The sequence below is a fragment of the Neolamprologus multifasciatus genome, chromosome 18 (genome assembly GCF_963576455.1).
Source record: "Neolamprologus multifasciatus chromosome 18, fNeoMul1.2, whole genome shotgun sequence".
Taxonomy (NCBI): Eukaryota; Metazoa; Chordata; class Actinopteri; order Cichliformes; family Cichlidae; genus Neolamprologus; species Neolamprologus multifasciatus.
In genome coordinates, this window is record NC_140456.1 from 37,322,251 (window position 1) to 37,338,341 (window position 16,091).

At 38.9% G+C, this 16,091-nt stretch overlaps 1 long non-coding RNA gene across 2 annotated transcripts; it reads right to left on the bottom strand.

The window, feature by feature from the left end:
- Window positions 1-143: 143 nt before the first annotated feature.
- On the bottom strand, window positions 144-4,302 carry LOC146498603 (uncharacterized). Of its 2 annotated transcripts, XR_014870926.1 has the most exons (6): window positions 3,655-4,302; window positions 2,434-2,507; window positions 2,108-2,226; window positions 1,888-2,015; window positions 1,707-1,801; window positions 144-1,095 (listed from the first exon to the last, which is right to left on the bottom strand). It is a non-coding gene; the product is annotated as an uncharacterized LOC146498603 (long non-coding RNA). The 2 variants fall into 2 exon arrangements; XR_014870925.1 differs by having other exon boundaries at window positions 2,434-4,299.
- Between the last annotated feature and the right edge of the window lie 11,789 nt (window positions 4,303-16,091).

Here is a 16,091-nt window from a genome sequence, read left to right on the forward strand (position 1 = left end):
AATAAGAACAATATCCAGATTTAAATAAAGCTAAAAATAAGTATTTTACACTTATTCCAGGCAACAAATCAGAACATTGAAACTTAAAATAAGCTTTAACCACTTATTCTAGGGAACAATTAGATAGTTAAATCTTAAAATAAGCCTTACACACTTATTCCAAGCAACCAATCATGGCAATTGAAACCTAAAATAAGATTTAACCACTTGTTCTAAGCAAAATGTTGAAGAAATTAAATCTGAAAATAGGCATAAAACACTTATTCTAAGGAACAAATCAAGGCAAATAATCTAAAAACTAGTACATTAAATCATTTTAAAGATCTTAAAATAAGTTAAAAAATAATAGATTGTAGTCTAAATCTTCTTAAATTCAGTGAAATAATCTGCCAGTGCAGTAAGATAATTACACTTGATAAGAATTCTCAAAATAAGAAAGATAAAGCCAAATTAAAGCAGGCAAAGTATACTGTGTACATGACCTTTATTGGAAACAAACTCTCCAAACAGTAACAAATATTTCAGTGAATCATAGTACACAAAAATTTAAAGACACATTGTAAGTGTAACATTGTTATTTTGTGTTCCTTTTAGAAGTGCTAAACCAGTTAGCTACTCAACATATAAAATGTAATAAAAAGAGCATTTGCAATTTTAAACACAATTTGCAGAACAGATGTGTTTAAAGAAAAAAGTACTTTGTATTACATTAATAAGAATAAAAAAAAAGAATTCAAGTGTAAATTGCAACTTCAACGCTATCAGGCCCAAACCTTCCAACACAGACCTAAGTTACATCTTGCTCAAACAGCTCTACGTTTCAATAAACATTCCTACAGCCTGCCATGACTTTTTTGTATGAGCCTGTGGTGTCTTGCTCATGGATTTTGTCCTTTAACACTTCAGTCTAAATGACAGACAGAAGCGTTGCCACACATTTAGGATAGGTGAGATGCAGGGTGTAGTAGTATGCCATAAGATACAGCAAACCTTCTCCAAGGTCATCTGTGGTCAAATGTGGTGATGAGAGTGGTTCCAACTGCAATAAGACAGCGGGACCCTTCAAAGAGCAGAACGGGGCTGACGCTGGATCTTCTGTTGGCAAAAGAAAAACAAAGACAAAAATTGTACAATGTACGGAGAAACTCCAAAGCTATCAGGGTAGTTCAAGTATGTATTAGACTTAGACTTCACTTTATTGATCCCTTTGGGGTGCACCCTTCGGGTGATACATGAATGATGACAACCATAGATCAGATGTGCTACAGACCATATTAATGTTATTTTTCTTTAGATTGACAAATACTGTATAGAAAAAAAATAAAAATTATATATATATATATATATATATATATATATATATATATTTATTCATGCCATTGAAAAATGTAATAAATTCTGCCTCATCACCGTTAGGATTATGTCTTTACACACTTTAGGAAATGACAAAGATACGGCACCTGTGATAGTTAAATATGTAATTATTTCCATTTTGTTTTTAATTTCTTTATGATTTTCTTTATTATTTTTGTTGAAATTTTTTTTATCTCAGTGTTTGTGCCATTTCAGATTTCTGCACACCTTTTCCAAATATAAACTACATTGTTGGAGGACTTGGCATGGATAAAAAGGCCATATGCCAAATAAACTGTTAAAGTGAAGGCTTTATGGGCATTATTTGATAACAAATATGAAGAAACACAGACCTGAAGGACATCAATCAGTGCTTCACTGGCATGTCCCATCTTCTTGGGTGGTGCAACTTGTGATGGGAAGAAAGTTGGTAGTGTCCTGAACAGGGCTATGAACAGAACAGGAAAGAAAGAACTAAATCAAATTTCAGTTCAATATTCAATATTATTGCCATAATTGTAATCTTTCACTTACAACTGTTGTCACCAGAACTGCTCCTTGGTGGCAAAAGCATGTTTGATCCACCACTTGAATCTGCATCATAATCTTCTCCCTGGTCACATGGTGAGATGTCCATGAGACGCCTTTTCTTTAGTCTCATCCTAAATAAGAAGACGAAAATAGTTATATTACAGGAGTCCTAAACAAAATGTGTCGTGCTAAGTGTTTTTAAATCAAAAGCGGCAAAACTTGCCTCTTTGTGAACTTGAGCCCACAACTGTTTCCTCCTCATAAAATTTTCAGGCCCTGGAAGCAGGTCCCTTAAATCGTCCCTACTGAGGGTGTGGAGCAAGACCTCATCTATGTCTGCAGCTGTAAATAAAAGTCAGTAACTTTCAGAAATGTAAAAGTTGTACAACAATTCCAAATTGTCATTTTGTCAAATACATTTAAATGTAATTTAAATATTTTATTGATCTGACAACATAAAACTGATTCTATGTACGATCACTGTCAGTGTGTGCAACACAAAATTCATTTAGACATTAATTTGCATAAATATGCATATGCTTGGCCTACCATTTAGAACCGAAAGGCTGCAATCATCCAAACCCTCCATGATTTACTGGTGTAGCTTTTGTCAGAACTTTTCCCTGAGGAAAGAAAAACATATGTTTGGGTCAAAAAGAAAAACTGAGTCAAGACACCACCTGCCATGGATCCAAAGTCTATGCAATCAGACACATGGATAAGGTGCAAAAGACAGACCAAGTAGAGCCTGTGTTAATTCAATGGTTAAGTCTTATAAAATTGCTTACTTAAAATTTATGACAAGGCTATTCCAAACTAGTTTTCAAACTAAAACTAATAGTGCCCAACTGCTTGTCAAATCATTCAACAAATGACCACAGCTCAGATTAGGCCACTTCATCCATAAGAAAAAATGTTACCTCGGTTCAGCAAGGTTAAAGTGACCTGATTGATATTAATAGTTTACAACATAAATAATTGGAAGCAAGTTCACATCTTCTCCAACTTACAAGTTTATATGATTAATCATAATCTGTCGGAAATGAGGCTTAAAGTAAATCTATAGGTAAAGATGTCTTTCATAAATGTGCATTATTTTTATTCCCTTGTGTTATCTTTAATTTCATTACCCAAACTGGACTTGCAAAAAATAGTAAAATAATAAAATTTGAATAAACTCATGTTGGTTAAATGTAATTTTGGTCATAAAACAGTTAACTCTTGATGACTTAAGTAAATCCTCATTTAAGTTAAATATAGATCTGTCCAACACCCCTTTTTCATAACAAAAAACAGCATTGTAAAGTTATGAGCCCGATTGCGAGATTTGTCTCAAACCAGTATCGGTCCTCCCAAGTTGCACACACAAACACACCAAGCACAGTGCAGACAGAGAGCACGCGGCTTAAGAAGGAAAAAAAAACACCGCAGCTTTTTATTTTCCGTGGGTGGGAAACACAAAACGGACTTTTGCAAAGGCGGATATCAACTGTAGTTCTTTTGTCATATAGCTATGTTAAGTATATTGAACACGAAGCTAAATTTACCTAACTAGCACCATTAATAATTTTAAACTATCACTGCATGCTAACAATTCAGCATACTGAATGAACTAAGCTAGCTAGCTGGCTGGCAGTTTTGGCTAACTACCCATTGGTAGTGAACTGATAATACTGCCTCGGTAAAACTTAATATTTGACCACGACTGATGTTACTACAGTAAGTCAAAGCTAAAAGAACCCGAAATGTTTGTAAGCAAAAGTTAATTACCTCAACAGAATCCAGTCCGAACCTGCTCCCTCGTGTCCTCCGATTCAAACAGTGAGATAATGGACAGAGCCACTTGAGGGCAGCCAGGGGGAGGTAGTGTTACACATTTTCGTCTGTGTAAAGCTTGTAAAACGTGAACATAACATGCATAATGAACCTGCATTCGAAAAACTAATTTTAACAAATAACCCATCAATTACTATGACTGTTGTAGTCGTCTTTACAATTACATTACTACACAAGTTAAATGCAGACTTGGTATAAACCACCCCTTCAAACTTGGTATTGACCTCTACTACTCTGCCCGCCAAGAACTTCTTTCAGGTCTTTTCCCCAAACAAGATGGCGTGTTGGAGGTGTGGGATTTGTTTTGTTTTTGTTGCCTTAACAGTAAAGTCTCTTTTGAGCCATATTAATACAATTCATAGCAGTAGTCCAGACTTTTGTGTGATATGTGGGATGGTTGTACGGAGGAATACAGGAACCTAATCTAGTGCTAATACATTATTTAACTTTTTAATATGAACTAGACTATGGAACACCAAAGTGTTAAAACGTGTCATTTAATTTTTATTTTACATTGTGTATTTTTATAATATTTTATTAAATATTTATTTCACTACGATTCTTTTTTGTAATAATAGAAACATTTTGAGACACTTTAATTTTAAGCACCTGTTTAGGCAGCAGGCAATGAGCGTTCAGGTCCCACCCCGATTGCCTGAATAAGAAATTCAGTTGTTAAATGACCTCAAATAAATACACCATTATGAAAAACCCCATTATGAAACAAAAACAGACTTTGGGAAAAAGAGATTTTGGAATATAAATTCATCGAATTTAATAAAATGTCTCAAAAAATGTTCTATAATTCATAAAAAAAAATTTAATGCTACTTTAGCTTCAAGTGACAACAGATTAAAACAATCCCCTGGACAAATGCTTATATTGATCAAGATTTTGCCATTCTTTTATCAAATTTATTTTGGATTTAATTGAAATTGTTAAAATACTTTTTGCCCCAGTTGTGTCTTTACAAACTGTGTCCAAACTAAAAAAAATGATAGAAGATTACATGCTGCATCTTCCCTCTCAGATTATTGCCCTGGGACCTGTAATTTGTCATACGTGTATGAAATAGAGTCTAAACGCAGTTTTTTTAAAAAAAACAATGGTCAGCCAAATTAAACTTTAAGAATGTGTGCAAGTCTCTTGTAAACCACAATCAGCTGCTGGAGTGTTGTCAAAGTGAAGCAGGAACTGAGCATCCGATATTTGTAAATGAGAAAGGACTAGGTCCTGTATCAGAGGTTGCTAATATGGAGTTTTTGGTGATTGAAGATGCTATACATTATGCCGTTAGAGTAAAGTGGCTTATTTTACATGGTAACAAATACATCTGTGACACGTCTCAGGTCTAAATATACCTTCCAATGATTGACTTTCTTATTTCAAGGAAAAAGGTGAATGTTTCTTATTTTAAGATAATTTTTTGTTTTACACTCTATCTAAAAGCTATTTTTGCTTGAAATAAAGGTGAAATGGTTCATTTTTAGATTTACAGACTAAATAAGAAAAAAAAGGAATATATACTTAAAACAAGTCTAATCATCTAACACATGAGACTGGAAACTAGTTTGTAATGTTCAAAACAAGATGGACAAGATAATCTGGCTAAATTTAAGACAATAAATCTTGTTAAGCTACAAGAAATTTGCAGTGTATGCAGGCACAAAATGCAGTTACAAGCAAAATATGTCTGAACTCTTATCTAGACATGCGTCGACCTACGTGTGTGTGTGTGTGTGTGTCTCGACCTCAAATGCACTCTGTCTCACCTCGCCAACTAAATTCATGATCTCTTACCAGACAGAAGCCACTCTCATATGTGTAATAACCTAACTGAAACCATATATGTAATATATTGAATAAATGCTTTAATCAAATGCCACTACTCGAAGCTTAATAAAAAGGATATAAATAAATAAAAGATAATAATGAATAACATGGCATATGTGTTTTGTAAGCGTGTAGGCAATCCTTCCATAGCTCTAAGTCACTTACACAATCGATCGTCTGGACATAGCGCTGGACGAAGCTTATGACCTTCAATTAACTGACTGAGCTTCAACTCTTTAATAAGCACAAACTGCAACCCGCCAGGGAAAGGGGGCCCAGGCCCATCCGGACCGGGGCCCAAAACAGCAGCGCCGGCCGGCACCACAGAGCCCGGAACAGCCCACCTGACCCCACCACAGAGAAAACTGCACCCACCCCATCATCCACTCATCTTCCAGACTACACAAGACAATAGACACCCAGGCTGAGATCTTCCTCCACCTCTCCTGTATCTCCCCCTCCTGTAGAGTGAGTTCCTGAAGAGAGGAGAGCTCCTGCAAGGTGTAACAACCTTCCCCACCAGTTGAAGAGCCCCCCAGGTGGCTCAATGCAATGGCGGCACCCTGCACCAGGGCCGGGCCCCCATACACCCACCTGCCCACAACCCCAGCAACATACCAACCAGGACCCAAGCCCCCGAGGCCCGGCCAGGGCCCCAGCCCAGAGCCCCCAGAACCTCACGCCCGTCTCAGACCCACCCAGGGGCAGCCAGGCTACCAGGTCAGTAACCCACGTCCATCAGCACAGATCCTCCCCTAGCCCCGCTACACGCAACCACGAGGAAACCGTCACCCAAGAGCCAACAGAGCCCTTAATAGGCCATGACCGCTACCCCGGGTTGGGCCCCCCAAGGAAGATGCTCCTGGGGAACCCCCCGACGCCCTAAGCCTGCCCCTACCCCCACACCAATCACAACAGCGAAGGTGGGACCAAACTATGACTACCCCCACCCTCACTAGGTGATGGAGCTAATCAAAGGAGCCCAGAGCAATTGATCTGATGTGGTGGCAGAGGCTGAATCGAGACTAATGTAATCTAATAGATAATTTCTATATTGGTTAGAATTAAGATTATTTTTATTTTTCCAGTTCATGAGGACTGTTTTCTTGGCTATGCATAGGACAGTGAAAACCATATGGGCTATATTCTTTTCTGTAGTGACATTATCTAAGCTGACCAACAAACACACTAAAGGGGAAGTTGGAATGTTACATTTCAGACACTTTGATAAGTCTTCACATATCTCGCGCCAAAACTTCTGAACTGGTGGACAGAACCAAAGAGCGTAGATATAATTGTCCGGTGTATTGGTTTGACAGTGTGAGCAGTTGTTGGTAGACGTATAACCCATCTTGAACATCCGATGACCTGTATAGTGTACTCTATGTAGTATTTTGTATTGAATTAATTGAAGACTGGGATTTCTAATTAGATGAAAGGTTTTTAAGCAAATCTGAGACCAGAAGTTTTGGTCTAAGTGAACTGATAAATCCGCTTCCCATTTTGCAATAGGAAGTGATATTGATTCATCTGTTTTAGAAAGCATCCTGTATATTTTGGAAAGTAATTTGGGGGTTTTAAGAGTAAGAAATTGTACCACACTTGGTGGTGTTTGTAGTTCAACTTGACCCAGTTTAAATTTCTTTTTTACTATGGATTTAATTTGTTGATATTCTAAAAATCTTTTCTTGTTGATTCCATATTGTGTAACTAGCCTGTCAAATGAAATAAATTCTCTTCCTTCTAGTATATGTTCTAAATATTTGATTCCTTTACCACTCCAATCTGGAAAGTTTATCATATTATTGTTTTGTAATAAGTCAGGGTTGTTCCAGATAGGTGTACATTTGCATGGGATTAATGAAGACTTCATGCTGTTGGATGTTTGAGCTGATAAATGGTAGATCTGAAATCTCTAGATTATTGCAAAGTGCTTGTTCTACATCTAGCCAAGGTTCATCTAAGAGGGTAGGTTTTAGCCATCCTGAGATAAACTGAAGCCTGTTGGCTAAGAAGTAGTGCTGAAATAAAATAAATAAATATTATAAATAAATAATTTATTTTTGGTAAGATCATCATTTTTATAGCGGCAACCCTTCCCATGAGTGATATGGGTAAACATTTCCATCTAGCCAGATCACCTTCCACCTTCTTTAAAAGTGTGATATGGTTTAATTTAGTTAGATCTGCAAGCTTGGGAGAAATATTAATACCTAAATATTCTATATTTCCCCATTGCAGTGGTGTAGAAGAGGAATTATGGAATGAGCAATTAATCGGAAGGACTGTAGATTTTGACCAGTTAAGTTGAGTAATCTGATATTCTTGCAAAAGAGTTTATCAATTCAATCACCCCAGAGATATTGGTTTGTGAATTTTGGAGAAAGAGTAACACATCATCCGCATAAAGACTGATTTTATGTTCCACGTTCTTGCATTTTATGCCCTTAATTACTGAATTCTGTCTAATTGCTGCTGCTAGTGGTTCAATAAAAATTGCAAACAGTGAAGGGGAGAGTGGGCATCCCTGTCTGGTGCCCCTCAGGAGACAGAAGCTGGAGGATGTCTGGTCATTTGTTCTGACACAAGCTGTTGGGGAATTATATAATATTTTTAACCAGTTAATGAACGAGGATCCAAAACCAAATTTGTGTAAAGTTGCAAATAGAAATTTCCAGTTAACTCTGTCAAATGCTTTTTCTGCATCTAAAGAAAATATTGTAGTTTCAAGGTTTTTACTGTATGAGTAGTCAATCAAATTAAGTAATCTACGTGTATTTGTTGATGAGCGCCTACCTTTTATGAAACCAGTTTGGTCAGGATAAATTAAGAGGGGGGTTATTTTCTCCAGTCTCTTTGAGAGAGCTTTGCAGATTATTTTAAGGTCTACATTTATAAGGGATATTGGATGATAGCTTGAGGGATATACAGGGTCTTTGCCTGGTTTTAGCAGGAGATTAATGTTTGCAGAGTTCATATTTCATGGAAGTCTGCCCTTTTCTTTGATTTCTAACAACGTTATGTAAAAAACTGGTGCCAGAATCGTCCAGAATTCTTTGTAGATTTCTGCAGGAAAGCCGTCTGGACCTGGAGCCTTATTATTGGGCATACTTATCAGGGCTTCCTGGAGTTCATCTGATGTCAGTGGCGAATCCAGTGCCATTGCTTGAGTGTCTAATAATTTTGGAAGAGTTATGTTGTCCAAAAACTGATCAATTTCCTTTTTAGATGGGTTTATTTGTGGTGAATAAAACGTTTTATAGAAATCCCTGAAAATGGGGTTTATTTGTCACTTCTAGTGATTTGATGTTTTTTTCTAATTCCTGAATATTTTTGTTTTCTTCTTTCTTTTTATGTGATGAGAAAGAAATTATTTTACCTCTCATTACAGCTTTCCCTGCTTCCCATAGAACAGAAGCTGATGTTCCGGAGGGTCATTATAGTCTAAATATGAAGTCCACTCTTTTTTAAAATATTTAATAAAGTCTTCATCTTTAAGCAGTGATGTATTAAACCTCCAGTTTTTACTTGGCGTAGTATTATTCTTGTGCATTAGTGTTAAAGATACAGGAGCATGATCGCTAACAGCTATAGGGTGAATCTCAGTGTCTGAAATGTCACTCAGCAGTGAGCTGCTGACCAAAAAATAATCCAGACGAGAGTAAGAGTGATGGACATGTGAGAAAAAAGAATATTCCTTACTGATGGGGTGAAGGGAGCGCCAATGCATCGCAAAGACCAAAGTCCCTCATATAGTGTTTGATTATATTAGTGTTTGATTATATCCATTTCTTCATTTAGTCCAAGGTTGAGGTCGCCTCCAAGAACAAGTGTGCCATCTAAGTGTTCAGAGAGTGCACTGAAAAAAAACGTGAAACAGTGAGGGATCATCAACATTTGGACCATATACACTTACAATACATAGCTTTTTATCAAGTATAGATAGTTTAATGATTAAGAATCTGCCCTCTGGATCTATAACTGTATCGAGTACTGTGAAATTAATATTTTTATGTATTAAAATTGCTACTCCCCTTTGTCTAGAATTATAACAAGCTGAGAACACATTAGGAAACTCAGGTGTTTTAAGTTCATTCAAACCTCTAAGAGGTCTGTGGGTCTCTTGTAAAAGGACAACATCTGCCTGTAGTTTTTTGAGTTGGTTAAATATTTTTAACCTCTTTTCTCTGGAGCCAGCTCCATTTAAGCGCCTTGAAGCGACATTTGTTGTGATTTGGCGCTATATTAATAAAATTGAATTGAATTGAATTGAATTTATATTCCATGTAACAAACCTTAGTGCACCCATAGATGTCTGTGTATAACTAGGGGTGTACTCTGTGTGTGTCGCTTAGACAGGAGAGAGTGTGGAAACATCACTTGTTTGTAAATAAAGAGAAAGAGAGAAAAAAAATGTGTGGCGAGATGCTCCCTGAGTCTGACTATGTATGTGCATATTTACTAATATGAGTACGCTTGGCTTAAGTGTGTGTATCCTATATGACTGTGTGCGCTGTCTGACTGATGTAAATGTGCTGCCGTTGAGCGCATGACTGTGCGTGATCGTGCGGTGCGTATGTGTCGAAATAAAGGATGTTGTTTTTGGATGAGTGTGGAAGCAGGTGACCGAAGCAGTGAAAGAAATAAAGAAAGAAACCAAGGACAAGGTAGAGCAGCATAAAAACAAGAGGGGGAAAAGAGAGAAAAAAACAAAGATTAAAAAAACCCACAAACCGGAAACATTCCAATTAAACCACTGACAGAGAGTGACGGTGTTAATTCTACTATCATATCACACTTAAGATGCGATTTGATACCGGTAAGTTAAACAGATGTTAATGAAAGTTAGTGTGAGTGGATAGATGTAGCGGATTCTTATCTGGTGTGAAGTTGATACAGCCACGGAGTGGTGTCGGGGTCGCGGTAAAGCTGTCCGTCCACGTACAGCCGGTCCACAGCGATGACATCGCAGGAACCTTCTGGATGAAGCCACGTCGGATTGGGAAGAGGACCCTGCGTCGCTCCAGGATCTCTTTGGGGAACTGGCCGTTCACGCTGAGGTCCGTTCCTTTTAATTCCCTGCCGCGGCTTTTCACATGTTCCTTTTGTTTGAAGTGGCCGAATTTGGCCAAAATAGGACGTGGTCTCCCGGTCTCAGCCCGCATGGGGCCGAGGCGATGTACCCTATCGAAGTCGATGTTCTTCACCGTGTCCTCCGGCAGCTCAGGTGGGTTTTGATGAAGCTTTTTACTGTAGTCTCCGCGTCCTCTCCAGCGGCTTCTGGAATACCAGAAAATACCAGATTATCACGCATGCTACGAGCTTGTAGATCAATAACTGTTTCTTTTATTTTTTTATTTTCTCTATTTAGCTGAGTAACATTGTCTGTGAGACATTTCACCGACTCCCTTAGCGTGGCATTTTCAGCAGCGAGCGTTTCCACCTGCTGCTGGCTGAACTCCAGGGATTCTCGCAAGGATTTAAATACCCGGTGAAGAATCTCCACCAAGGACAGCCTTGCATCGAAACTGGACAATCGTTGGTCGATTGACTCTAGGATGTCTGCAATATCTTTGCCGGCTGGAAATGCTGTGCCGGGGGAATCTGCCTGGCAAAGTCTTTTCGACGACGGAGTCTCAGATTTGGCCGGGGAAGCTGCACTCTGGGCCTTCTTCAGCACGAGATCCTGGAAGCACTGATCAATGTAATCTTGGAGAGCCTCTAAACTCTCCCCGTTGTTCTCCAGGGTGTTGGAGATGATTTAGACAAATGTTGTTAGTTATAAGACAATTGATAAGTGTATTTGGTAATACTGAAGCTTAAAGGAATTTGTTCAAATCTAAACTACCATTCGCTTTAATTTTCCGCCAAAATCTCCGGCGTCTGATGTCAGTTACAACATGAGTCGCTTACCTTGTCCGTCACTTCCATCACTTACCTCCTCTGGCCTAGACCCGGTTTTTAGAGTACGCTTGGGGAGTGTGATTTTTTGTACAGTGTCTCTCTATGTCTGTCTCCACGTTGGGTGAGTGTGGAGTAAGTGCATATGAGATAGTGATGGGATTTCCGGCTCTTTTTAGAGATCCGGCTCTTTCGGCTCGGCTCACTAAAAAGAGCCGGCTCTTTCGGCTCCGAACCGGCTCTTCAGGTTGTTTTGTTGCTTTAATTATTTAATCATTAACAATAATATAAAATTATGCAGAAAAGGAATTAATAATGTAAAAAAAGTGGTTTTATTTATATATGTTTATATATGGCCCCTAGAGACAAAGCATGTACAAACTCTAAAGCATATACAAACTCCAAAAAGCACATACAAACTCCAAAACACATTTCTAGCGTTAACTGAACTTCCAAAACAGAGCTACCCAGATCACTTAAATTACACAATTGAAAGCATGTGTGTATTGTGTGTGTATTTATAGACAAGCACTCATATTTATTCAAATAATTTAAAAAAAAAATTAATTTATCTGTTACTACCACACACCAAATCCGGTTGTTGATACTTCCTGGCTTGTGTAGCCACTAGGTAACAAAAGCTCAACACTGCGCCCTAGCATCCTGGAGCACTTCTGTTGTCTTTTGTACATGATTCTGAGTTTGTACGTGCTTCTGAGTTTTTACGTGTTTTGTAGTTTGTACCTGCTTCTGAGTTTTTATGTGTTTTGGAGTTTGTACGTGCTTCTGAGTTTTTACGTGTTTTGGAGTTTGTACGTGCTTAGGAGTTTGTACGTGTTTTGGAGTTTGTACGTGCTTAGGAGTTTTTACGTGTTTTGTAGTTTGTACCTGCTTCTGAGTTTTTATGTGTTTTGGAGTTTGTACGTGCTTCTGAGTTTTTACGTGTTTTGGAGTTTGTACGTGTTTTGGAGTTTGTACATGCTTCTGAGTTTGTACGTGCTTTTTCTCTAAGGGCCACCATAAATATACTTTATTTATTCACTCCACGTAAAATGTAATAATAAAATCATATAATACAAAGAACAACTATTCACATTTCAAATTTTAACTATTTAAATTTTCAGCTTTTTCCTTTTAAATAAATTTAATGTGAAACAACACAAAACACTGCAAACCACAACACAATTAAATATAAATTAAAATATTAAAACAAAAAGAAGATGCACATTCTCTGTCATATGGGCCTGCAAGATTTCTGAATCCTTTATCATCTGCAATTGAAAATAGTGGATGATTACTATACCTTTCTAATGTGACGTTGTTGTCCCTCGCTCTCTTTCTCTCTGGCTCTGTTCCTGTGCTACTGCCAGTGTAACTAACGCCCCTCTGCCCAGCGCAAAGTTCAGGCCGAGCATGCGGAGTTTAGCGGAAAAAAGGGCGAGAGAGAGGGTGAGAGAAAGAAAAAAAAAAACCTCACGGCTCCCAATAAGGAGCCGGCTCGCGTCGTTCACTTCAAAGAGCCGGCTCTAAGAGCCATTTCGTTCGCGAACGACCCATCACTAATATGAGAGCATGAGGGTGGGAATGGATGTTTGTATCTGTGTGTGCCTGTATGTCTGTGTCTATATGTCAGGTTGGGTATCAGATGTCACCTCTCTGGGGACATCTCAGGCCCTCCAAGGTATGGAGGACTATCTCCCCCCACCACTTCCCCTGCCAGTGGCAGACGCCCTCAGACATCGGTGTGTTGGTGGTTCTTGGTGTCCGGGGATGGGCGCCCAGGTACACACCGGCTCACTCCTTGGCGGCTGCTTATCGGGACCTGGAGCCTGGGGCTCGCAAGGGCCACTTCAGGGGTGGGGTGCCCTCTCGGCCTGGGGCTCGGTCACTCTGGCACAGCTGGCTGCCGGCAGAGCTCACGGGCACGTCACTGCAACCCCCCCTGGCTTCTGCTCCCTGAGTGACCCCTCATCTGGGGCTCTCCTCAGCTCTTTCTGGGATAGTGGCACGGCTGCCCCTCTGTTGGTCTTCCTTGGTCTCTTGTGTTCTGGGGGCCTCTGGATGTCTGGAGTCTTGATCTCCTCCATACCTGCTTCATGCCCTGGAGGACGGGGCTGTGGCCCCCCACACCCTCTAGCAGATCATTACATGAAGGAACCTTTTAAAAACAAGCGCGTCCATGCTCACAGGTGTACACACGGGTGCTCACACACACAAACTACACCATTTTTGGCTCCTACCTCAAAACACACTGTGTGCTGTCGATCTTACGTGCTGCACAATAATGTTTAATGTTTAGTATTTACTGTTATATTCACATATATCATCGTGATGTTGTTTATTGTATTACTCTCGTTTTCTTCAGCTTGTTTTCTTTTTTCTTTCTCAACAGGTGATCCAGGTGATTGATATATGTATTTTTTTGTCTGCTTATTTAGTTGGTTTTAGTTTTTTGCCCTTTATCCCCGTCCCTCTTCTCCGCAGTTTTTTCCCCCTCTTCCTTTCTCCCTTTTCTTTTCCTCATTCAAGTCTGTCCCGTATCTAGCAAGTGAAAATAAAAAATAAATAAAAGAAACAATAAAAGGTGAATCAAATAGACCATCACGGCAAGGCTGGGATGGTCAATTTGGTAAAGTAAATCCGTTGGGCATCTTTCTTCGCCTTTAGACAATAATTCTGATGGCAAAAGAACCAAACGGGACAGGCAAAAAAATAAAATAAAATAAGTACAAGGTGTGTATAAAATGATTACAGTTGCACCTGAAATGAAAGATTATTATGCGATCATGATAACACATGTAATACAGACTTTAATGTAATGTCAGCAGCTTCAATAAATGCTTTAATGAAATGCTTGTTATGTGGTTTAATGCAATGATCATGACTTAATGCAAAGTTAATTAATGCAATGATAATACTGATAATAAGTATAAGTAGCAGTAAAATATTTCATTATCTCATATCATCCACAACTCAAAATAGTTGTGGATGATAACTATACCTTTCTAATGTGACGCTGTTGTCCCTGGCTCTCTTTCTCTCTCTCCCTCCCGCTCTGTTCCTGTGCTACTGCAAATGTAACTGCCGCCCCTCCCCCCTCTGCCCAGCGCAAAGCACAAGGCTCGCGTGCAGAGTGAAGCAAAAAAAAGTGCGAGAGAGAGGGTGAGAGTAAGAAAAAATTAATCACCCCACAGCTCCCAATAAGGAGCCGGCTCGCATCATTCACTTCAAAGATCCGGCTCTAAGAACCATTTTGTTCGTGAACAACACATCACTACAGGACATAGCCACAGCCACTATAAATATGCTGACAGGATGATGTAGCTTCTTGTAAGAGTTATCTAACTGTTGTGCATCCTGTCTGTAAGCTCAGAAAATAAATTTTAAAAAATGACTACCTTCAGCTTCAAGCAAATGTAAGCTTAACGCTATAGCATGAAGCTAATGCAATGGTGAGGTTGTTAAATTTGAAAATATGCACTTAATACATCCTACATGAATAATTTATAATTTTGAACTAAAAATAAATAAGTCTCACACTTTTCACTTGTTTTAGAAAGATGTTCAGTCTTTTTAAACCAGTCATATCAAAATAATAGAAAATAGTCATGTTTTCTGTTGAAACTCCACCCCCAGGGTGTTACGTGAGGGAGTATTGACTGTGGCTTTCCGACATTTTTTCTCTTCGCTTGGGGAGGCTTAAGTTTGGCGCAGAGTTTTACTTTGTTGAGGTAAATTAAACTTAAAACTAAAGTTTTGAGGGGAAACAAAGAGAACATCCATTAGATGAGGTAGTTTTTCTTATATACTGCAGGACAACATTATGTGTGGGAAAACAGACTCTAAAGCAGACAGCACTCGGAGACACAGGGACTGAGAGGGACAAAGCTTTATTTACAGGGAGTGCAACAGATGCATACAGCGAACAATGTCAAGTCAAAGTCAAAGTAAACTTTATTGTTATTTGTCTATAAACAGTTTACTATATAGAGAGACGAGACGACGAGGCTGCAGTTCCATACAGTGCAAAAGAACAACAATAAATATAGGAAGAGTAAGAATAAGAAGAATAAATGTATATACACTTTGAGACTGAGGTAAGGGGAGTAAATATACACTTTGAGGTAAAAGGATTAATAACAGTCTGAAATTTGCAATTTACATTTGAGATTTAAAGTGACTTTGAAGTGGTTTAAAATGACAAACGTAGCAGCTTTACAATTACAGTGTGAAATAAAGTGACCAACATGAGCAGCATTCCTGAGAGAAGGATTGTCCATAGAGCAGCAGTGGTATGTAGAGTCAGTTAGTGGTTTGTGTGGGTGTGTGTTGTGGGGGGGGAGTCGGGGAGCTGGTTGATGGGTCTGTCTAACACAACCCCTCGCTGGAACAAGACAATTCAACTACAACAGCAAAAAGCAAGACACAAGTCACCAGAGCTCTTTGTGTTACTTGTGCACGAGGGAGAGAACTATGACAAGTGCCGCTCCTTCGCTTGACCCGAGTCGCTCTTGTCTGCTCCCTCGCAACACTGCTCCTTATTGAGGTTACCGAAATATGCATAAGTTCATTAACATATGACGTCTTACATAGGCGTACACATAAACAAAGTGTACCAGTCTGTGCATAGTGTAGGT